Raw genomic sequence first — 24,911 nt, 5'->3', positions numbered from 1 at the left:
GAAGGGAGAGTGTCCAGGCAAAGAGAAGACTGTGGGCCAAAGCACACAGGCAGAAAACATGAAACCTTTCAGAAACTACAGTTCATTATAAGAGGTCTAGAGGGGTTGAGAGCCGTATGAGTGGGAGAGGTCATGGTTAGGGCCAGATTATGGAAAGAGCTGGACCCTGTACTATAGACCCTATAGACAATGGAGAACCACTTAAGCAATGGGTTTATGGCATTTGATTGTCTGGAAAGATCACTGGAGCTATTTCTCTGGAAGTTACATTGGAGGGTGGAAGTCCAAGGGAGGGAGAGCAGCTTGTAGGGTGGGAGCATTCTGGCGTGTCTCCTGGTCTATGGCATCCTTTTGAGTAGATTCAGGCACCACTTGGAGTAATTACAGAGCCCAGGAAGTGAATATATGGCCGAAAGCATAAAAATCATTTTGTGGGACTTTACTTTTAAGAGCAGGCATCCTGGCAAAACAGGCAACCTCAAGGAATATCAGCACAAAGATTTTCAGGGACTTGAGTTGTTGCAAAAGTTGCAGTTCACAAAGAGCAGTTTTAAAAAATGTATGGCCTCTCTTTCTCTTAAATGCCTCAGAACCTCCAGAGAGAACCCAGCAGGTTGGAAACTGGAGGTCCAGAGACAACTGATGACACCAAGCCAGGCAGCAACATACAAAGCCTGCTTTTCCCAGGACTTCCACTTTTATAATTAGTTCCCCCTTTTGCTAAAGCAATTACCCACTTAACTGCTCCAATGAGAACTTAGACCATTGTCAGCTCCCGGGGTGAAAAAGTAATTTACTTTCCTCTGCAGATCATGGGCACGCTAGTTCTTTGTTCAGACGGTTTCTATTTGCTGTGTGCCTACTGTGTGGCTAGGTGCTTTGCACACTTCATTTCACTGCATTGTCATAGGAACCCCCCAACATTGTAGTATCATCCTTATTTTACATATTAGGAAACAGATTACTCAGATGAAATTGCAAGCTGACAGAGATAGCAAGTTGTGGAACCAGAACTGAACCCAGTATGTGAGGCTTCAGCGTCACTCCTAGGTCAGGAGGCCTCCGCACGGCACGTGCCTACTGGGAGAGGCAGAAACACACTGAAGTTAAGAGTCTGGGTTTTACAGTCAGATTTTCCTGTACTGAATTCTGGTTTTGCTCTGGGCTCATTGGGGAATTTGCCCAAGGGCTCATAGGTTGAAGCTTAAAGAAATGGAAGGATGCAGCTAAAGCACTTTGCACAGGGCCTGGCCCAAACAACTGATCAATATATCCCTACCATTATTGGTAAGAATTGCCAAAAGCCTGCGTCTGAATATTTTTTCCCAGTGATCACAATATTTCAGATGAGTTTCCCGTGGTCTTTGGAGTATGAGAATAATTTCATACACAGATTTAGGGAGAAAGCACTGCCTGATGCCAGATGCCATTCTAGAGTGTTATTTTATTTAATCTGCAACCAGGAAGGGCTCAAGTCAAGATTTCGCCTCAGGCAGTTGGCTCGTTCCTCACCACGCCATGCTGCCTGTTCTGCTTTTGTGTTCGTGGAGAAGTTTGGGACAGGAATAACCTTAGTGATTAGAAACTTAGAGTGGACAGAGAATACGTGTGTCTCACTAATTTGAAGTTAGCTCTGAAAGTGCTGACCTTTTAAAGGATTGTTTTCCATGCAGAGCATGGCTAACACAGACTTTTGTAGTAATATGAACAAAAGCAAGATGTTAATTAAATAGTTACTTTTAAGAGCTGTGTGTTTTAACAGCTTAAAGAAAACACCAACTACCCGCTGCATTATTCTATTACCACTAATTCATATATTTTTAAAGAGAAATATTGAAAGGGAATGATTTTATTGAGTATCTAGATTTATATAAACTCACAGCTGAGCTGGCTGTTTAATATCCTGTGTCATATAATCCTCAATTAAGCCCATGATTGCTATTATTATCCCCCAGGTGAGGCCAAGGAGGCTCAGAGATGTTTTGTAGCTTGCCCCAAATTCACAGAGCTAGAAATGGAAAAATGGGGTCAGAATTCCATTTTTCTACCCCAAAGTAGTGTCCTTTCTACTTTGCCATCTTCTAATTTGAGCAGACATAGGACCTTTGAGATGAAAACTAGTGAGCACTCATAGCTTGGATATGCATTTTCCAGACCTTCCTATGTGACACTGAACCCATGGCCAGCCATAGGCCAAGAGACACCAAGAATGGGCCTAAAGGATAGAGCAGTTCTCAAAGATTTGCAGCTGGGAGCTATTTGAGGTCAGAGCAGGCAGGGTGATAGAAATTCTGGTAAGTAGGGGACAGAAAAGCATTCAAGGACAAAGGAAAGAAAATGTTCAAAAACATTAATGGGATCAAGACACCAATCATTACACTGTTGGAATTTGAGTCTGGTTCTGAATTGTTAATTGATTTTAGCAACTGTTTTGTATGATTGCCAGGATAGGGATAGTTCTCAGGATTGGATAGGCCCAGGTCTACAGGCATAAGTGAAGAAGTAGCTGTATTTGTCGAGGAGAGGATGAGAAGTTGATAGGGAAGGTGGGTTCTGACAGCAGAGATGTGGGATGGGAGAGGCAAGGATCACGGGATAAACCTCAGACTAGAACAAAATGTTTTGTTTTGTTTTGTTGTTGAGATAGGGTCTCACTCTGTCACCCAGGCTGGAGTGCAGTGGTGCAATCTTGGCTCACTACAGCCATGACTTCCTGGACTCAAGTGATCCTCCCACCTCAGCCTCCTGAGTAGCTGGGATTACAGGTGTGTGCCACCATGCCTGACTAATTTTTAAATTTTTTGTAGAGATGGTTTTGCCACATATCCCAGGCTGGTCTTGAACCCATGGGCTCAAGTGATTCTCTTGCCTCAGCCTCCCAAAGTGCCAAGATTACAGGTATTAGCCACTGTGACTGGCCCAAATTTATTTATTTATTTATTATTATTATTTTTTGAGGTGGAGTCTTGCTCTGTCAGCAGGCTGGAGTCCAGTGGCACAATCTCAGCTCACTGCAACCTCCGCCTCCTCGGCTCAAGTGATTCTCCTGCCTCAGCCTCCCGAGTAGCTGGGATTACAGATGCACGCCACTACGCCCAGCTAATTTTTGTATTTTTAGTAGAGATGGGGTTTTCACCATGTTGGCCAGGCTGGTCTCGAACTCCTGACCTCAGGTGATCCGCCCGCCTCGGCCTCCCAAAGTGCTGGGATTACAGGCATGAGCCAAATTTATTTTTAAGTAAAAGAACAAAATGACTTTCGTGAAGAAGGTAAACTTTTGAAACACAGCTGAGGAATATAACTTTTTGTGATAATAAATATTTTCTCCATCTGCAATATCCAATATGGTCGTCACTAACTACATGTGGCTTTGGAATACTTAATATCTCCCTAGGTGTGTGACTAAGGGATTTCCTTTCTTGCTTTATTTAATTTTACTTACACTTAAGCTTAAATTGCCATGTGTGGCTAGTGACTACCATATTGGATGGCACAGCTCTAAAAAGAAATTACAATGATTCCCTGAGAAACTTAAAATGCTATAAATCCCTTTGACCAATAGCTACTCAAAAAGTGTGAAGATGATTAAGATATAAGTTGCAAGAAACCCTTCTCACAAGTCAGCAAAGCACTGATTGAGTCAGCAAAGAGCTCATTTTATGATACACGAGATAATATAGGAAAATACATATTATGATAGCAGAAAAGATAGACATTTATATCAAATAAATATTATAAAATCAGCTTTATTCCAAAGCATTATTGAATGATTCCATCGCCAGATGGTTTTTGTTGTTGTTCTGGGGGGCAGGAAGGAAGTTATTCCTAAGAAGGATAAAGATAAATTAATATTTACCCAATTTTTTAAAGAATTTGCCTCAAAAGAATGAATGATTTGAGTATTGCCATCACGTTGATTATGCAAGAATAATTTATTTCATGATTAACTCTGAATTTTCAAGTTGTTTTCATTATGAGCGCTGAAAGAAACAGGCAAGTGCGCACAAGTTGGCCAAATGGTCAAGATAAATTCCGGTCAATTCTTTAAGGACAGTCAGTGTTAGCAACTCCATCTCAGGGGTCCTGCTCTGGGAACCCATGTGTGGTCATCAGGATCACAGTCACCGTCCTCCACAAAATTCCCCTGGAGGTGGCAGCTGAAGACAACTCTGTAAGGGTGGAGATCAGCGCTTCCCTTTTCCTTCCAAGGAGATGGGAAAAGGCCTTGTTTTTGTATAACAGCAGCCCAGAATTCCAAAGCAGGAGAAATGAAGGCTGCTCTATAGCCAGTTAGCTGGGTTTTTGTAATGTTACCTTTTCTGAGGTTTCCCCAGACTTCTAGGCATCTGGAGTCCTCCCTGGAACAGAAGGTTTTTAAGATCCTACAAATGGAGCCAATCTTCTCTAGCAGGGGACAGAGTAAATGGCTTAATAGGCCTATCACATCTTAATTTTTTTAATGGTTTTATATCCTGGGGTAACAGTGAGGAAGGCATGATTTTATTATTATTAATTATTATTCTATTATTACAGTTTTCCAGTCTGGCTCTTTGATGTTTACAAGTTCAGACAACATGTGGTTTTCAAGCCAGGTTTCATAACCTTAAACTACCTTTCCATGTGGCTTCTGTCCACCCTATTTTGTTTTAGATCTTGTTTATGTTTGGCTTAAATCATGAGTTGGCTGTGGTGTGTATTTTGCCACATGGATTCAAGGCATCAGATGAAGACAGCATTTTGGATGGCATCTACATCGAAGCACAGTTACAAAACTTGTGTGCCAATGCTTGCCAGACTCTGGCTGGGTGGATGAGTCCTGGGCTGCCCGTTGAATTCTGCCTGATCTCTGCCACTTGCCTCGTAAGGGTGTGAGCTTTACAGCTACAGTCTAGATTCTCTGCTCAAACTAGAAAGTCTCTGTTCTACACGGATTTTTGGCTCTGTTAGCCACAGATATTAGATGCATAAGTGTGTGACATAACTTAAAATAACATAAAAAAATTCTACTGGGTACAGGTTGTCAAGAATCTTGCACGCCAGGCCAAGGGGTTTATGTCTTGTAGAGTAGTGCAGTAGTCCTTACAGGGTGGTCCCTGGAAAAGCAGTATCAGCATCACCCAGCAACTTGTTACAAATGCAAACTTCCAGACCCCGTCCTAGACTGACTGAGTCAGAAACTCTGGGTGTAAGGCTCACCAATCTGTGTTTTAACCAGTCCTCCACATGGCTCTGATGCACGCTTCAGTTTGGAAACCACTGGTGTAGGGCATGGGGAGCTAGTTGAAAAGTGTTAGGGCTGGGCGCGGTGGCTCACGCCTATAATCCCAGCACTTTGGGAGGCTGAGGTGGGCAGATCACTTGAGGTCAAGAGTTCAAGACCAGCCTGTCCAACATGGCAAAACCTCATGTCTACTAAAAATACAAAAAATATTTATATTTTGGTGCACGCCTGTAATCCCAGGTACTCAGGAGGCTGAGGCAGGAGAATCACTTGAACCCAGGAGGCAGAGGTTGCAGTGAGCCGAGATCATGCCACTGCACTCCAGCCTGGGAGACAGAGTGAGACTCCATCTCATAAAAAAATAAAAAATATAAATGAAAAGTGTTAGGTAGTGGAGTGAAATGGTCATTCACACGCATTTTAGGAAGTTCTTGCCTGAAAAGGGAGAGACACTGGAGTCAGCGGAGAATAGTAAATCAACTTTATTGCAAAAATCTGAGCAAGGACATGATGAGTGTCTCAGCCAGGATGTAGCAATGAGGCTAAAACTCACTAGACTCATCTGAAAGATGATGTGGAGGCAGAGTTTCTTGTGTTAGGTTATTGCCTAACTATTGAACGTGAGGACCAGAAGTCTAGAATGACTCCCAGGTTCTGTCTTAGGTAGATATTGATGCTATTTAACAAGATAGAAAACAAAAGAAAAGCCTTTTCCTAAAACCATGCAGAAGCCAGAGGGCAAAAATTCAACATCCAGTTGAATTTGTGTGGTTTTGGCCACTTGGCTCAAACTCTAGAGAAAGGATTCTGTTGAAAGGCAGACAATAAAGTATCAACCACAATGTCATGAACACAATGGGGCATATTGAAACCACATGCCTCTTGAATCAGAATACATGTTATGACAGTCTGTCTTCACTTCTGTTGGGCACCTGTAGTTGTAGTGGTGAATGAGTTGGCTGTGAAGACTCAGACTGAGACTGAACATAAATAGACAGGAGAGTTCACCAGCATCGGGGACTGGCTTATGCAGAATACAGCACCACCTCCAAGTTGCATCACATCTTTACATTGGCATCCTTGCCATTACCAAGGATGTGGTTTTGTCCATGGTCTGCATGAACATAGGTATTAAGATGCTATGTAAAAGGGTGATTATTCTGTGTGGTCATAGATTTCAAAAGGTCAGAGCAAAACAGTCATAGCATTTCTTTTTCTTTTTTTTTTTTTTTTTTTTTTTGAGACGGAGTCTTGCTCTGTCCCCCCAGGCTGGAGTGCTGTGGTGTGATTTCGGCTCACTGAAGCCTCTGCTTCCTGAGTTCAAGTGATTCTCCTGCCTCAGCCTCCCGAGTAGCTGGGATTACAGGCGCCCACCACTATGCTCAGCTAACTTGTATTTTTAGTAGAGATGGGGTTTCACCATGTTGGCCAGGCTGGTCTCAAACTCCTGACCTCAAGTGATCTGCCCACTTTGGCCTTCCAAAGTGCTGGATTACAGGCATGAGCCATCACATCTGGCCCAGTCATAGCATTTTACAGTGGAAAGAAAACTCAGTGATAAGTCATCGGACCCATTTTTTCATAGATGGGAAAATTAAGGCCCAGGGAAAGGAAATGACTTGTCCATGTCCAGGGCCTCCACTCAGGGCAGAGCACAAGATGCTTTTCTCCATAATCACCTTGAGGCAATCCCTAATTCCAGCTCACATCTCACTCAGTGAGAGCAACAAGGACAAACTCAAATCGAGCCCATCTATGTGTCAACAGGCATAGTGCTGCTTATTCCCCATGGATCAGCTCCTCCAGTCCCCACCTCAGTGCTGTACTTTAAGGACTGGTGTTATTCCCATTTTAGCAGATGTGAAAACAGAGGCTTAGAAAGGTCGAATCCTTGCCCAAGTTAACTCTATCAGCCAGGTGAGTGTCCAACCTGGTATTTGAAGCCAGATGCCTGATTCTAGGATCTGTGATTTCGACAGCGATGCTTTGTTGTTTCTTTTATCTCTGAAGCTTTCCTGAGCCCTGGCCTCAACAAGAGCTGGCCTCTTGCTACGTGTTCCAGCAGCCTCCACCCTCCCTTCTCCGCAACTTTAATCTCCCTTTGTCATTATTATCTGTTGTCTCCTGTGCACTCCCATGAAGCCCTGCATTCTGGTCTCACTACAATTGCATGCTTTGCTTACAGATTGTTCCCCACTTGATTGCAAGCTTCAGCAGGAAAGACACTCGGTCCATCTTGTTCACAACTATGCATGTGCCTGACACCTAGTAAAGGTGCAATGAATACCTTTTGAGAAAAAAGGATGTATAGCAGGGCCAGGCACAGTGGCTCACACCTGTAATCCCAGCACTTTGAGAGGCCAAGGTGGATGGATCAGTTGAGGTCAGGAGTTCAAGACCAGCCTGCTCAACATAGTGAAACTCTGTCTCTACTAAAAATACAAAAATTAGTCGGGCATGGTGGCGCATGCCTGTAATACCAGTTACTTGGGAGGCTGAGGCATGAGAATCGCTTGAACCCAGGAGGCGGAGGTTGCAGTGAGCCGAGATAATGCCACTGCACTCCAGCCTGGAGACAGAGTGAGGCTCCATCTCAAAAAAAAAAAAAAAGAAAAAGAAAAATATGTATAGTAAGATGTTGGCTTTTCAAGGGCAAGGGCAGGGATCCTGTGTCAGCCATCTCTATTTCTTCTCCAAAACCTACCATGCTATTGTCATGCAGTGGGGACACTCTAAGGGTTTTTGAAAGCATGAATCAAGAGGAGAATTCAGCTGGGTGCGGTGGCTCACACCCATACCTATAATCCCAGCACTTTGGGAAGCTGAGGCAGACCTTCTTTTTTTTTTTTTTTTTTCCCAAAAAATCAAGATAGAAATAAAAGATAATTCTTTCTAGAACAAAGAACGAGATTGGTCACGGCAGGTTCAGGAGGACTCTGTGTCTTCGGGAATAGAGGAAGCAGTTGGCACAGAGAGGAGAGTCTGGAGAATGCCAAGGACAAACTACGATGACCTCACAAATGTTCCCCATATGTGGAGCACTGAAAGTCTGAGAAGCATTCTGACAGGGATAAGGGAGAAGGAGCAGGTCACCTTCGCTCAGTGTCTACACTGGCCTGTCTTGTTTCCTCCTCAGTCCTCCAGTGTGGAAGCCACAGCTCTTGTTCCTGAGGTTGAAGGATCTCAATGGCTTCTGCACATAGTAGGCAAACTACAAATGTCAAATGAATGCATACAAGAAACACCGATAATCTTCGTTAAAATTTATTAAGTGCTACAAACTAGCTACTATAAGTATGTTACATGGGTTGTAAAGTAGACCACCATTATCCTCAATTAATCATGGAGGAAACAGAAGTCCTGGAGGATGAAATTGCTTGCCTATGGCTACGCGAGCTAGCAGGTGGTGAATCAGAGTGGGAGCCCAGCAGTCCAGCATCTGTACCCTTCACGACCCCCATAAACAGCCCACTGTGAGTGACGTGTTGCAGCAGCACAGATGTACATGACAGACTCCTCCTCAGGGATCATTTCTCTGACTGTATAATAGGAGCCAGGCTGGGTGTTGAATGAGGGTGCAGCATTATCAGCAAGTTGCAATGGCAGGGAGCATTCAGCGAGCATTCCTGGCACAGGTGTGGGTAGAGGCACAGAAACCCATGAATGAATAGTTGAGTATTGGATGTGAAGGGATGGGAGTCAGTTTCCCCCCACCCTTGTAGGTAATATCTGTCTCTTCGTCACTGCTGTTCTAAAAGATGGCCCCAAAAGTTCAGTCTCTGTAAAATGTGTTCTAGATTAGTGGCCCCTTAGGGATTCTGGGGCTATTTCCCGTAGACAGAGGTCAAGGGACTGGCTGGACTGGTCCAGCAGCCAGGGGGCCATGGAGTGGCTGCAACCTCAAGCAGGGTATGTTCTTCCACCCTCTCTTACCCTCTCACCTCTCAGCCAGGGAACTGAGGCTCAGGCCTCTCATGGGGAGGTGAGAAGAGAAACCAAGAAGATAAGTGAGGCGGGGCCTGGGCCTTGTCCACTTCCCAGCAGACTCACCTGCTCAATGGGCTGCCTTGCTATGTGGTCCTGAGGAAGCCCTTCAAGGGCTTGGGCCTATTGTCTATGGAGGGGATGGTGATAATGCTTTCTGGCTCCTGCAGACCCTGAGTGAGAGTCAGTGATTGAAAAGAATGTGGGAAGGCGTTCACAGTGTGGCTTCCTGCTGGATCTGAGCCCACCATGAAAGCTGGGGTCTCCTGACCCAGCACTTAGGCAACCATATCACGCCCTCCTTGCCGATCTGGGCATGTGTATGTTAGTTGTGTGTGTGTGCAGGTGTCTGTAGGCATTCAGTGGTTCTGCCAGGGAATTTGTTCTTTGCAACTGAGCTTTTCACAGGCAGGAAGGCCTGAGAGTGGTGTCAGTTTCTCCCCATTGACTCTGTGGGATGAACTCTGCCCCTATACTTACTCCTCCTCCTGCAACCCATCCTTTAACTTCTATGATTGGGGTCCTTGGTGATGAGCCATGTCATAAGGCCAGGCTCTTCCACCTGCAGAGCACTTGGCATTTCCAGACCACATGCATGATACTTAGGAGAAGGCTTCTCCTTGCACAGTCAAAAAGGGTAGGGAAAGTTCTGCCATGGGAACTTACCATATGCCAGGATTGTGCTAGACACTTTGCACAAGGATCTTTAATTCTCAGAAGTGTTTCTGAGAGGGAGATATTTTTATGCCATTTTACTGATGGAGATGTCAAGGCTCAGAGATGTTACAGGAATACCCACAGCTAGCAAGTGGTGAAGCCCATGGTTGTTTTTGTTTTGTTTTGTTTTTGTTTGTTTGTTTTTGAGACAGAGTCTTACTCTGTCTCCCAGGCTGGAGTGCAGTGGTGTGATCTCGGCTCACTGCAACCTCCGCCTCCCAGATTCAAGCGATTCTCCTGCCTCAGCCTCCTGAGCAGCTGGGACTACAGGTGCGTGCCACCATGCCCAGCTAATTTTTGTATATTTTTAAAGTAGAGATGGGGTTTCACCACGTTGGCCAGGCTGGTCTCAAACTCCTGACCTCGTGATCCACCCGCCTCAGCCTCCCAAAGTGCTGGGATTACAGGCATGAGCCACCACGCCCGGCCATAGCCCGCAGTTTTAATTTGGCCATCCTGTGGAGACTCGTGAGGCTGAGCAGTGATGCTGCCAAGGCGATGGACACTGGGTTGACTCTTTGGTAGTTTCGGCTTTGCTCTGGGAGCCCTCCGTGGATTGTTCCCGGGAAGGGACTGTGGCTCCTTCTGCCTCATTGGAGCATCAATTCCTGAACCTGATGTTTCTCTACTGTGAGCCAATCCTCGTGTTTTATTCTCTAATCTCGGCTTTGCCAAAAAGCAGGCAGCCTTTGGAGAACCTAAAGAGGTGACAGACCGAGTTTTTCCTCTGGTCTGTACAACGTTGGGCAAACCTCTGTCTCTTTCTGGGCCTCAGTTTTCCCACCAGTGATATGAGATTATTCTAGAATGATATTTTAGAGTCTTTTCAGCTCTGACGTCATTTCGTTTCATTGCATAGCATTGCAGTGCTCTGTATTTTATCTTTAGACACCCTCCCTCTCTGAAATGTTATAATCTTTCTCACGGAGGCTTCTCCCCTTCTGGCTAGTCTGTCTTAAAGTATAGCACCACCTTCTGGTGATTGGTTTACTCCTTCCCCCGCCTCCCACTCTAGCTCCTGTCTGATTCTTGGTTCCTTCCTTCCTCCAGAAACTAGGCTGAACTGGCTGTGGGCATCTCTCTGCAGAGCTCACCTGGGAGGGTCAGTGGTGAGTTGCAGCTGGACCCAGCATTCTTCCATCAAGACAGTGCCGATGCCCTTCCTGGGGCTGAGATCACACCAGGAGCCTGGGAGGAGCTGGCTACCTTGGCAGAGCCTGGATGGCCTGGGGTGGCAGCAGCTGAAAGTGCATAATTCATGAGGGATTTGCTCCATCAGGAAGCAAGGGCAGAAGTAGACAAGGTCCTCGGCCTGGTTTTTCTTTCCCTTTTGCTTTTGTTTTTGAGGTGAAGAAGCAGGCTTCAGAAAAATGTATGGGCAGCCAAGTTTCAGAGGCTCTTAGAGTTTTTGGATTTTTTTGGGGGGGGGGGGGCTTTATTTTGTTTGGAAAAGAAAGCAAGAAAAAGAAGGGGTGTGTTTAGGGCTTTTTCCCCCATGAGAGAAATATGGAGGGCCTCCCTGAGCATGTGCCTTTGTCTCTCTGGGTCACGGCTCCTGAGCAGATTTCTCAAAGTTGCTCTCATCTGCCCAACACTCATGATGGTCTGAGGGTTCAGCTGTGGGGTTAGAGAGGTTGGAGGGCTGCGGGGGATCTTCTACCAGGACCTGTCAGCTCACTACCTAGGGGGACAGAGTTTAGGCTTGTTTCTATCCTGGAGAAACCCAACTGTCCCCAAACAGGCCAGGCCTTGTGAGGCTTTAAATTTCTGGAAGTACACATTGTATTGACTTGGGAATGTTTGCTGTATGAACTCTGACCTGGCAGATAGGAGACCAGATTCCAAATTATGAATGCACTGCTCTAGGTGTTCTTCAGCAACTGAGTGTCTTTTATTTGCCAAGCGTAGTTTCTTCTTTCGCAAGGAGAGGGTAGAAATGAAAGAGTTTCAAGATTTCTAAGCTTCATTCTATCCCATTATTCTAGAACACTAGGAGTTAAATGATAGGGGTTTTCATTCACACTCTGCCTCTTCCCTGATAAGCCAAGTAACTTGTCTTGCTCCTAATGAGTTTGTCAGTTTGGGCAGCATCATGCTTTGGAGTGGGACAGGGCCAAGATGTGCAGGTGCCCCGTGCCATCCCAAGCCCATGAGCTCTGCATGCTTGCAGCATTGTTGGAAGGATGTCCAAGGCTGCAGTGAAACTTCGCTGCTGTGGATGGGGTGGGTGAGCACACATACAGGTGCCTGGGCCTAGAGCAGGCTGGGGAAGTGCAGGGAAGGTAGACAGAACCAATGGGATGGCTGTGATCCCATATAGAGAGCCACCAATTAAGGCCCATATATCAACTAAAAGGAAGGAATTATCAGCAATCAAAAGAAAAATGTAAACACATTCCAAATTGTACATTTTTTTAACCTTCACCCAGTCGGGTGGTCCATGTTTGTTCTATGCCACAAGGCAAATGTGTGTACCTGCACAGACACACCTGTGTGCGTATGCTCTGAATTAGAAGGGTTTCATCGAACGAGGCCGGCAGGGTGATACTCAGCCGCCAGCCCTCAGCCTTGTGGGAGCTGGCAGGAAACTGTTGGTAAATCACTTGGGATTCTGTGGGTACAGGCGCTGTGTTCATTGAAGATATCATTAGCGCCTTTCGTCAGGAGCCAGAAGCCCACAGTGCAGTCTACCGGTGCTTGACTTAGCTTGTCCAGCAGTGAAATTAACATAATAAAACTCAGTTAACAGAGATGCTACAGATTTAATTAGTTCCTTAACAATTAAAGAAGAGTTATGAGATACTGAGCCCTCCATCTTCAAAAGCAATTTGGGCAGATTGATGTCACCGTCTGACATCTCCACTGAAATTCTGGGCTGCCAAAGTCAATTTGGGAAATTGCTCATATTATTCTACCTCCTTCCTTACCACCTTAAAAGGAAGCACTTCCAGGTTGCCTCTCAACTGATTCTTCCAGAGCCTGGGACTCACCGGAAATAGGGAGGTTCTGCCCTATGGGCTCTGGAGCTTCTCCTTTGGAGTGCCTGGCCCCTCTGCCTCTCCTCCCACATCCCAGGACCTGCCTCATCTGCCCTTTGCACTCTGCAGGTGCTCAGTAGATACAAGTTGTAGCTATCGTTCTTCTAACACCTTTTTTTTTTTTCTTTAGACAAAGTTTCACTCTTGTTGCCCAGGCTGGAATGCAGTGGCGCAATCTTGGCAACCTCCACCTCCCGGGTTCAAGCAATTCTCCTACCTCAGCCTCCTGAGTAGCTGGAATTACAGGCATGTGCCACCATGCCTGGCTAATTTTTGTATTTTTAGTAGACGTGGGGGTTTCACCATGTTGGTCAGGCTGGTCTTGAACTCCTGACTTGAGGTGTTCCACCTGCCTCAGCCTCCCAAAATGCTGGGATTACAGGCATGAGCCACCATGCCCAGTGTTGTTCTTCCAACTTCCTGTGCATTAGGTGCCTCTTCTGAATCTGTATTAGATGCTATAAAAGGTAATATGGCTATTAAGCTGTTTGTTCTGGGCTGGTGGATTTAGCAGTGTTTGGGCATGGTAGGTGACTGAGTGAGAGCTACAACAACTTGAGAAGTTCAGGACACTCACTTGGGAGACCCGTAATAGCTCGACCTCTTATTTTCTGTTTTGTTTGTTTGTTTGTTTTGTTTTCTCTCTTCAGGAATCATGTTTACAAAGCATTCCCTTGGCAAGAGGCTGTCTATAGGATCCAGATTGTCTGACCCCAAGTCAGATGTCCTTTATAACCTTGCTTTTATGGTCCTCTGACCAGCAGCATTAACATCACCCTCACCTGGGAGCTCATTAGGAATGCAGAATCTCGGGCCTCATCCCTGATCCACTGAATTGGAATCTGCATCTTAATAAGATCCTCAGGCAATCTGTAAGCATATGCATGGTTGAGAAGCACTGCTTTACAACACTTTGTAACAATCTCTCTTGTCCAAGAGCGGGGATGAAGCTAGCTGTGAAAGCTAACACAGGTCTCAGGTGTTCTTCTTCCTGCAAGTGAGGGTTGGACAGCCCAAGCCATGCTTCGCCTGGGCCCTGAGGAGGCCTCACCCCCCACTCCCCATGGCAACATTCTCCTTGAGCCTTCCTTGGTGGTCCGATGTCAGCATCTTGCCAATCCAGGCGAAGGCATCATGCCACACTGACAGATGGCCCAAAGTAGGACAGACAGAAGAAATGTATGTTTATCAAATTTGGGTTGAAAAGACCACGTTCCCCCAGCATAGGCTGTCAAACAGCTGTCATTCAGGAGCATATGGCCCAGCGGTGAGAGGGCACAGACACAGCTAATCCCACTCTTAGAGAGATTAGCTCTGACGAGTGAAGAAAGTTGCGGCTGTCGCCAGGGTGCTGCCTGGGTGGAGATGGTGGAGGGTCTGCATTGTGGTTCATTTCCCGAATCACCTTCCCTGTGATCCAGGCTCCTGTCTGCCAAAAAGAAGCCAGAATGAAATGATGCTGTAGAAATAACTATGACAGTAATAATAATAAATCTACCATTTATCAACCACCTGCTTTGTGTCAGGTAACAGTAGGTTATTTATTTCTACCACTTTATTCCGTGCAGGGTCCCTTTTGGAAACATATTATTATCTCCACTTTACAGATGAGAAACACAGGTCTCTGAGATGCAATTGTGGGTCCCCAGGTGGTGCAAGCGATGGTGGTTCCTGCAGTCCTTGGGCAGGTCAGGAAACACTCCTGCATTCAGATAGCCAATTCTGGCCCCTATGTAATGAAGATGCTGACAACTAAAGTATAAGGAGGGAGCAATGTTTGCAACACAGAAGCAGATGAGACAATGCCTACACGCGGTGGTTTAAATGGGAACATGGCTTTTTACACTGCTGAGAGTCTAGGACCACATCAATGGGACAGCAGGCCTTGCACAATGTGACTCTCTGTCCAGCTCAGCTGGAGTCCAGCACACCTGCAGCCAAGGCATGAGACATATAATTTCCCATGCCATCATCTCCACCCAAAACTTCACCCCTCAGGGTGCCCTGTGTGGTGAGTGGACTAAATAGGCTGAGACTTTAAGAGCAGAAGCACACACTTATTGAACACCTGCTGAAAGTCAGGCTTTCTTCTAGACACATGTCATGCAGCCTGGCTGGTGTTGAGGCTGTGGTTCCCCTGCAGGTAGAGGATATTGAAGCGGTGGAGGCTGAGAAGAAACAGGCAGGTGGGTGTTGACCAAGCCATGAAGAAGTAGCCATTGCTGCAAGCCCAGGGTGGCTCCAGATGGCTGGCGTTCAGAAGTGGTTCTGTTTCCTCTGCTGAGGCTGTTATTTTTAATTGCCATGTGCATTTCTCACTCTGCCCAGGAACGGAAGCTGAAGGGTTGAAAACACAGTCTCATGTAGCAACTTGTGTAGAGATTCTGGTCTGATCAGAATGGAGGAGAGAGTGCTGAATATGATATTAGAAGTGAAAACATGTTTGTTTTATGTGCTTGGATAAAAGGATCATGCAGCTCAGTCCTCAGCCAAATTTCAAAGAGTTTCCCTAAATGACCTTGAAGAGCCCCTGATCTCAGTAAAAGCAAGAATTTCAGTTCAACAAACGTTTATAGAGCATATCCATGAGCCAGGGACGCCCAGACGTGACTTAGACTGGGCCTTGCCCTCCAATAACTCATAATCAGGAGAGGATTAATAGGTAAGAGAACACCTTTCCCAAAGTCTTGGTTTTATCATTTATGGTTTAAATTGTTATAAGAAAACCCAAAGCTTCGTGATACTTTCTTGTAACTTACTATGAAACGTGATAGGCAGAGTAACGCCTTCCCACCTTCAAAGATGCCCACGTAGTGCAGAAAATAAGATGTGATGATATGGCAGAGGCTGGAGTGATGCAGGGCCATGAGCCCAGCAAGGCGGACAATTTCTAGAAGCTGAAAAAGGCAAGAAAATGGAGAACTGAGACCCTCCAGAAGGAGCAAAGCATCACAGAACCTTGATTTTAGCCAGCAGGATTTTGGATTTCCGACTCCACCACTATAAGCTAGTAAAACTGGTATCATTTTAAGTCACCAAGTTAGTAATAATTTGTTACAGCAGCAAAAGGAATCTAACACAGGGCACAGTCTGAACTGTGCATGGGAGAATGGCAAGAGGGGATGCCACCTGGCCAACCAGTGACCTCATCAATTGCCAAACACCTGCTATCAATAAGTGATACAATCTATACTTGCCATCATATAAATGGTAACAGAGTTATTTTTACTGTATTTTATGGGGAAATGACATGCTATAATGGCATTTACAAATTTTGGAGGTGGTGACAGTCTTGGACTCTAGCCCTTGGGAGTGTTTGGGCTCTGCTATGCAGGTGAGCACAAGACCTGATGGAAGCCCAGAGGGTGGGACGCTTACCAAGCTGGGAAGAAGGCTACCTGGAGAAGCAGATGTCAACTGCAGTTTTGAAGGATGGTTAAGATCCAGCCAGGTGACTGATGGCAAAGACAGAGGACATAGCATGAACAAGCATGCAGAGGTGTGTGCAGTTATGTATTAAGAGAAGCCAAATCATGACACCCAGATTCTAGAGAGGAATGCAGCTGGCAGACCATAGAGGATATTTTACATCATGATAAGGGATTTGGGCTTCACCTACTTTGGCAATAATGGCAACCCATCAACACATTTTAAATGAAGGTTAAACTGATCAGTCTATGCTTTACAGGGATCATATTGACCCATAAAAGTTGGATTGGAGGGAGCAGGACTAACATTCCATTAGGAGAATTCCAGATGAACAGGCAAGGGGTACCTGGAAAAGCTAAGTTGCTCTTTCATTCCTCTAAGACCAGCATATTCCCTGGGACGTCTTCTCTTACCTTCTTAGTTACATGAGTGGGCTTCCCCGTCTGACCCTTTACCTCTCAAGAATAATGGAGCCGGCATATTTGTCTGGCTCTGGTCCTTGGAATGGGCCCTGATAGAGGCACTCACCGTCATTGGAAAGGGCTGGAGAGTCTAGGCCTGACTGCCTTCTGTTCTGGAGATTAGATTTGAAGGATCCTGAGGTTTTGCTCTGGAGCCCCTATTGTCATCTGTCCAAAATTACCAAGTGCCAGAGGTCTGAATGAACACTGGGAATAGTCAATACTATCCCATTTTTCGCAATGTACAAAATCAAGGATTCTGGAAGCTATGGATGGAGGAGATGAATGCTGATTTTCTGCAGAATTCTAGAGCAGGATAGGAAGCAGATTGTTAGTGTTTTGTGAAGAGTTCAGTGATTACAAGGAATTAACATCCATTCATCGAGAATAACATCTGCCCTTCCATTAGAGACTGGATCTAGGAATAAAAATCCAAAGAACCCCCGTCCTTAGCTTGCAACAGCAAGAACAGACAAATGGATATTTCTTAACAGGCTTGTTGTGTTTGATGTGGAGAGATGCCAGTTTTGAGAGATGCTGTGAGTGGTCCTCAGATGTCACAACCAGCAGGGGGATTCTCAGGGGGGAAATCCCTTTGCTTGCCCCACTTGGATACCTGAAAGATACTGGATAGCTTTGCTTTGGAAATAAGCACAGGGAGTCAAAGAGAAGGTAGGGCAGCAGAGAGATTCTAAACAGGATCTGAAGACTAAACATGTTAAAAAGATGAAAAGTATTCTATTCTCTGATATTCTCTGATCATATTATCACAAAATATTAGAGCTAGATTCTCATGATGGTCCATTCACTTGTGTATTTAGTAATGTTTTTCTGAGTGACTATGCACTAAGTGCTCTGTCAAGCATAGAAGATACAAGGCCAACCTCTCTAACAGGTGTTTCCCTGGCAACAGGTCTCAAGGTAGAACAAGAAACAATGATAAACAGTAATTTTGTACTGGTCCTCTTTCATACCAGTTAGATGGAGATTTCTGGTAGGCTTAGTGTTGCAACTTGCAAAGGGACTTCTCAACAGCTCTTTGATAGTATTTGGCTTGGAGATGCATTTATTCTGCTCTTACTGGATTCAGATGTAGTTTTCAAATATTACAGCTTTTTTTTTTCAGACAAGCAAGGAAAATCATCAAAAAAATCATCAAAAGTTAATGAATCAAAATTCAGTTTTAAGAAATCTTGATATTATTCTCAACATGAGCGCGTGCACAGACACACACACACACACACACACACACACACACGATTTTATGCCCTTGAAGTGATAGGTTCAAGATATTCCAGAGATATAACTTAAGGAAGTCTTTTGAAATAATCATCTTTACTTGTATTGTTTATAACTTAAAGAAACATTTCAACCTGACCACTTGTTTCATACCTTGATTGAATACCTCTTCCCTACACAAGCAAATTCTTATTAAATATGAGAGGGCAAAATGACCACCATTTTCACAATTTCTTTATATTTTGAACCAAGGCCAGGAGCTAGATAATTGCTGTCCAGCTGTGGATAAACAATGGGTGAGCTTATTTTACGTGATCATGCCACTTCTTGTGATATACGTGGTAAGTCTTCTGCCTGCTTTCTCTCTGCATTACAGCCCACAAAGCAATCATTACCAACATGAAAACAACATTTGCCTGTTTGTTGTTTGTTTTTCAGCAACAAAAACAACAAAAAGTTCCCAGCACTTTCCCCTTGTTGCTGTGCTATATATGTATGCCAAGAGCTCATTCATTACTGTCCTATCAGGGGCCATAATCACTGCTACTGATACTATCTATCATCCATCAATATTAGTTCATAAAAGAAATGTGTTCCTTTCTCACTCTCTCTGAGCACATTTGCCATTAACTTTGTGGGTGGTTTACAAGCTCCTTGGCAACAGTATAATTGTACGCGTTTTTGTGCTATGAAAATTTAACATTGAACTATGCTTTTTTGATTTTCCTTTCTTTTCTACATTTAAGGATACAAATTCATTAATTTCTTGTGGACAATGTTTTGCTCAATTTGTTCTGAACTGTTCTGATTGGCTTAATAGGTCATCAGACTTTGTTGAAAAATGACTTTAGGACAAAGTTCTGTTACAGTGTGCTAGGAACTAAGGACAAATGGATCCTCCATCCAAAAGCTTCAGTTTTTGCATGTATATTATTATACTTAGTAGCCATGTTTCTTTCTTTCTTTTTTTTTTTGGCTGCTTGAGCAAAATCGTCAATGAGAGTGTCCATGCACTCCAATATATGAAATCACATTTTATATTTGATCCATAGTCGTGTTCCATGGCTCATTTATGACTGTAGAGATAAAGGAAAACATAAACTCAGTTTTTCCTACCATCATCTCACAATACAGAATGCTTCTGTGACCAAGTGGGTGTGGGGTTTTCCCATACATCATGCAAATGATCCTATCGGCGGATTCTCCAGTAGACATCAGCTGGATGTCCTCTAATTCAATTCAGTTCAATTCAGTTCTGACACTGACTATGTGGAGATAGCATCAGATCCCACAGGTTGAGGGCTCAGTCCCACAGGACCCCCTCTCATTTCAGCTGCCAGTCACAAGCTCAGGCTTTCGGAATTTCTGAACAATTGGCTATAAATTTTGGTTTCCACAACCCCCTCTTTGGATTCGATTAATTTATTAGAGTGGCTCACAGAACTCGGGGAAACACTTTACTTACATTTACTGGTTTATTAATACAAGATGTAATGAAGGAAGCAGATGAACAGCCAAATGCAGAGATTTTACTGAGCTAGGTCTGGAGGGTCCTGAGCATAGGAGCTTCTGTTCCCGTGGAGCTGGGGTGTGCCACCTCCCAGCACACTGGTGTGTTCATCACCTCAGGCATTTCCAGGATCCAGTCCTTTGAGTTTTTATAAAAGCTTTATTACATAGGCATGATTGATTACATATTTAGCCGTTGGTGATCAACTCAACCTTCCGCCCCTCTTCCCTCCCCAGATGTTAGGAGGTGGGGCTGAAAGTGACCAGCCACATTCAGAAGCCTCCTAGGGGCTGCCAGCCACCAGTGTTCTCATTAGCATACAACAAAACAATAGCAACAGCACAGTACTATATATATTTCCCAAAATGTACAAGTGTGTGCAATGAGATGAAAAAACAATAGGTAAGATATCCTATTAACAGAGTACCTTAGGTGAACTGACAACATAATCCCTATAGTACATGTAAAACTGTAAAGCATGTAGTAATTATGGAAGAGATTTCTTGGAAAAATTACATTAATCTTACATTGCAAATTTGTGAAATGCATACAAACACAGTTGTTTCATCATGCTTTCACTTGAAACAATTCCACCACCTGCAGACCACTTGTGAGGCCACTGGGAGCCACTAGGAACCTGTAGACCACACTTGGGGATACCTTGACTTACTTGGAACCACACCCTTTCCATGTGTAGCTCTTGAACCCCTCCTTAAAATCAGCAGTGTTTGTCATCCACATCCATCTGTGGTCTTTTCACAATGAATCCCCAGTGCTCACAGAATTGAGTGTGGCATTCAAGGCCCTCCACAATGTGTGCACCTATAGTCCCGCTATGATAATTGTCTTCAAGTTCTCTGAAAGTGTCTGGGTGTCCTGTGTGTGCCTTTTATTCCCACGACAAGTCCTTTCCCCTTCCCACTTCCAGTGGACCACATAGTAAAATATGATGAACGTACCTTTCTTACCTGGGAAGTAACAATTTTGAGGCCGTAGAGCTTCACCACATCCTGCCTTTGCATTCACGGAGAAACTTGGTTGCCCCAGGTGTGAAAGTGACTGGGTTTCATCACGGCCCCCTCCCAAAGATGTTAGTCCAGGGATCTGGACCAGAAGAAACTTTAAATGTCAGCCCTTTATGATATACTTAATGGTCTCTCCTTTGTTTTCCAAGTGTTGTCCCATCTGAGTCCTGTGCCTGCCTCACCTCCACCCAGTGAGGGTCCTTACCCAGCCACGTACACCACTTGGGGACTAGTGGTGTTCCTGCTCCTTACAGTCATATCTGAGGGTGAGCTCCCAAGGGTTTCATCATGGCCCATTTGAGGAGATTATTGCACATAGATCCCTCTGGGTCTATCCCATCAGCTGTCCAGATAGCCCTGGACATGACTGCACTTAAAGACCAAACTCAGTCCTGGACTCTGGGATTCCATTCCAATAGGTCCTCAGCCCTTACAGCATCAAGTCCAATTCCTTGGTGTAGCATCGAGGCCCTCCACAATGTGCGTGGCAGCCAGTGTCCTGCATGTCTACATTTCCCAGTGTCCAGCCTGTTTCCAGCTCATCGCACCTCTGGCTTTTCCCGAGGGTGTGTCCTCATCTCCAGAGCTTCCCCTCAGTCTTTGCCTCATCTGTCCCCTCCTTCTGGAGCAAAGTGGGTCTTTGTGGTTTCTCCAGCTCTAATGCCTTCTTCTCCATAAGCTGTCCATGGATTCCCACTGGCATAAGTTTTGAAGTCAGATAGACTTGAGTTCAAATTCCAGATCTGCTTTTCCTTTACTGTGTGACACTGCATTTTTCACTCAACCCTTCTGTGATTTAACTTTCCGGACTACAAAACAGGGACAATGATTCCTACCTTGGAAGGAAGATATCAAAAGTAAAAGCAACAATGTCTTTAAAGTGCCCTACACAGCTATGTATGCCTGATAAGTGTCACTTCCCTGCTCCTTCCTTTCTCCGTATTCCTTCAGCATGTTGATTTTTACTTCTGTTTTACTTACTGCTTATTACTGATTTACTGTAGTTCTCTTCCTATTTAATTTTCTTTATAATTCTTTAAGGCATTTATCTTCCGAATTGAACTGGAAAATTCTTAAGATCACGAAACATTTTCTTCATCTTCCTGGTTTCTGTGCCTAGTATGGAGTAGGTACTCGGTAAATCATATATAATACATACGTTATAAAATATATAAATATATAAAATATGTAAGTATATATAAAATATAAAATAGATGATATATATTATATATTATAAAAAAGTATGATATATAATATATAAAATATATAATATATGATAACCATATAATAACCATATATATGATTTTTTAATTCACTTTGGGAAACAATAAAAAGGAATATGGAATAGGAACTTGCTATTTCAACTAAAAGCATGATACCTCTAGAAGAATAGGATTTAGTTTTTTAAGGTTTTATGCGTGGCACTGCAGAGGAAAGGTAGGAAGTTACAGAGCTTTCTGCCCTAGAGGAGCAAAACAAAAACGGGGTAACAAGATGGACATTCATGTCCAAAGAAAAATATATGCTATCCTGAAACTTGTCAACTGAATGATCTCTGCAAAATATCAGTGCTGCTCTGGATAAAGAAAGGGCAATGGTGCCAAGTGAAAGCACCTCTCTTGCAAGCTTATCCCAGACATTAAGGGTTAATGGTAAACACACACACACACACACACACACACACACACACACACACGCACACACACACAGAGAACTGTTTTCCCTTGCAAGATTAGTGCTGCTTTCCAATGCCTGATTTCCCCCAACCATGTTCCTATGTGATGATCCTTTGCCACACACAAGACTGTCATTGTATATTCATTCATTAGAGATAATGATTTTGAGTTTCTGTCCCCACTGACCTGTGGACAGATGGCTAGCATGAATGCCACGTTTATCTGGACACCAGATCAGCTTCAGCAGCCCTCTGATGGGCCTGATCGCCGTGTGGCAGCTGCATTACAGACCTCCTCTTTTCTCCTCAACTCCCGGGGGGCTACCGACTGGGTGTACTGAATGTGAACTTCTGCAGAAATGGGCCTTTTGGTCATGACCAGTTTTGCTTTCTTTTCATAACCATCCGATAAATGTCGGGACTGCTTTGAGTTAATCATCTCAGATTGCGGTAAAAACAATTTGAAGTTCTAGATTGTTAGAAGCATTATTCAATTCTGAATAACAATTGCTTTTCTCTACCCTCTCCCTGTCTCTGTCTGTCTTAATACATAAGGGTTCAAACAAAACCTAGAAGTAAATGGAAGGGTTGTATTTGTGGATGGTACCTGCTGAATTCTTGGCTGCATTTAAAGATCTGATGGCAGTGCCACAAAGGGGACCAATTCTTGGCTGGAATAACTTCTGGTGGACCCGCTTAGTGAAAAACAGGCCAATCACTAATTTGATCATTTTAGACAGATAGTTTTCTGCAGTAATTATTTTCTTTTAGCAAAAATTATTTCTCTTAGCAAAAAGACTTTCAATAAGGCAGTTTTAATGAATTGTTTCCTCTACTGCTTTAAAAGAAGATATTTGGCTATGCTAAACTCACAGTAGCCTTTAGAATCAGACTTGTATGAATGAATAAAGTAGATCAATTTTGATTTAATCACAAACTGTGAAACCTTTATAAGAACGGTTACACTTAGGGCTGCTGACAATTGCTATTATTTCATTAATTCACTCAACAAACAATTTTTAGTTAAAAAATTCTCTGTCTTGACCTCTATATGTCAAGACAGATCTTCCTCTTCCATGGAATACTGATGAGCTCTCAAACTTTACCTGGGAGGAAAGAAGGGTAATCAGAGTTTAGAAATCCCCATGAGAGATTTTAGAATTTATTCCCTCCCATTAACATGTTCCCATTAATTATCTCCTTTACAATATTCGTATTTTAAAACTAGGTCCTGAATGTGTTAGAAAAAAAAAAAGTTTGCAGAATGGTATCTCTTCTTTTTACTCAGCCTCTTCCTCCTTGTCATCACCCCTGTGATCCAAAGTGGTTTTCCCCAAGCTCGGTGCATCATATATATTTTAAAAAAGCCACTTAAAGCATAATGCAGCCATGGATTCTCCTAGTCAATGGCACATTCCTTTTGAGATCTTTCATCGTTCGCATTTTTCTAAGTTTTTAAGAGGGCTACCTCCATTTCTACCTACCCGAATTCGTTCCATGCTTTAAGACTCAGCCCGAGGGCTACTTCCTCCATTTCATGCCTGCTTCGGTCTCCCCTTAGCCCCGGATTCTCTCCTTCTTCCGAGTCCTGCATATTTTTCTCTCCTATTCTCTCAAATGCTTTCCCTCCAGCAAGCAAACTCACTCTTGTCTCTACACTTACCGTATCTCGAGGCTCCTACCTGCAGGTCTTCCTGGGATTAAGTCCATGGATTGACTTACCTGGCTTCATTTAAAAAAGAAAAACATTTATCTTTTTAGAATAGTTTTAGTTTTACAGAAACATTGAGATGATAGTACAGCTAGGTCCCTCCTACCACACATACAGTTTCCCTTACAATTAACATCTTGCCTTAGGACGGTACCTTTGCTACAACTAATAAACCAATGTCGACATATGATTATTAGCTAAAGTCCATATTCTATTCAGGTTTTTTTTTTTTTTTTTTTTTGAGACAGTGTCTTGCTCTGTGGCCCAGACTGGAATGCAGTGGCATGATCTCGGCTCACTACAACCTCCGCCTTCCGGGTTCAAGCGATTCTCCTGCCTCAGCCTCCCGAGTAGCTGGGATTACAGGCGCCCACCACTATGACTGACTAATTTTTGTATTTTTAGTAGAGACGGGGTTTCACCATGTTGGCCAGCCTGGTCTTGAACTCCTGACCTCGTGATCCGCCCGCCTCAGCCTCCCAAAGTGCTGGGATTACAGGCATGAGTCACTGCGACCTGCCTTCTTTGTTTTCACCTGGTGATTTTTTTTCTGTCTCAGAATCCCATCCAAGATACCACGTTACATTTAGCCATCATGTTTTCTTAGGCTCTTCTTGCTGTGACAGTTTCTAAGACTTTCCTTGTTTTTGAGGACCTTGACAGTTTTGGGAACACTGGTCAAGTATTTTGAAGAATGTCCCTCTCCTAGGATTTGTCTGATGTTTTCTCTCATGATTAAATTGGGGTTGTGGGTTATCATGAGGGAGACCACAGAGATAAAGTGCCAATGTTATCATCTCATATCAAGGTTACCTACCATTGACACGATTTATGACTGTTGATGTTGACCTTGGCCCCCTGGCTGAAGTTGAGCTTGTCATGTTTCTTAATTGTGAAATTA

At 44.0% G+C, this 24,911-nt stretch overlaps 1 long non-coding RNA gene across 1 annotated transcript in view; it reads left to right on the top strand.

Moving 5' to 3' along the window:
* LOC107972770 (uncharacterized) overlaps nucleotides 1-14,473 on the top strand; it is a 57,852-nt gene extending 43,379 nt beyond the window's left edge. Inside the window, exon 3 of the long non-coding RNA XR_001714471.3 lies at nucleotides 13,611-14,473. This is a non-coding gene — a long non-coding RNA (uncharacterized LOC107972770). The remainder of the gene's footprint in view (nucleotides 1-13,610) is intronic.
* Nucleotides 14,474-24,911: the final 10,438 nt, after the last annotated feature.

Source organism: Pan troglodytes, chromosome 12, assembly GCF_028858775.2.
Source record: "Pan troglodytes isolate AG18354 chromosome 12, NHGRI_mPanTro3-v2.0_pri, whole genome shotgun sequence".
Taxonomy (NCBI): Eukaryota; Metazoa; Chordata; class Mammalia; order Primates; family Hominidae; genus Pan; species Pan troglodytes.
Note: the sequence above shows the minus strand (reverse complement) of the source record. Positions and strands in the feature narration are given on the sequence as shown.